The sequence below is a fragment of the Glycine max genome, chromosome 13 (genome assembly GCF_000004515.6).
Source record: "Glycine max cultivar Williams 82 chromosome 13, Glycine_max_v4.0, whole genome shotgun sequence".
Taxonomy (NCBI): Eukaryota; Viridiplantae; Streptophyta; class Magnoliopsida; order Fabales; family Fabaceae; genus Glycine; species Glycine max.
In genome coordinates, this window is record NC_038249.2 from 4009942 (window position 1) to 4010164 (window position 223).

Here is a 223-nt window from a genome sequence, read left to right on the forward strand (position 1 = left end):
CCCCCCCCCCCCCCCAATTTGTTACTATTTCCTACTATTTGTTATGAGCATTTGGTTTATCATTGCTCGTTGGGAAACGACCTAGGATCACTTTCCAGTTACTACATTTTAATATTTATTTGATTCGGGTATGGCCTCGATCACCTTCGAACCTCCGTTGGAGTTGTCGGTTGTTGCCACTCCATAACCGACTCCACCTTGTTCGGATCCCCGCAACCCCGTC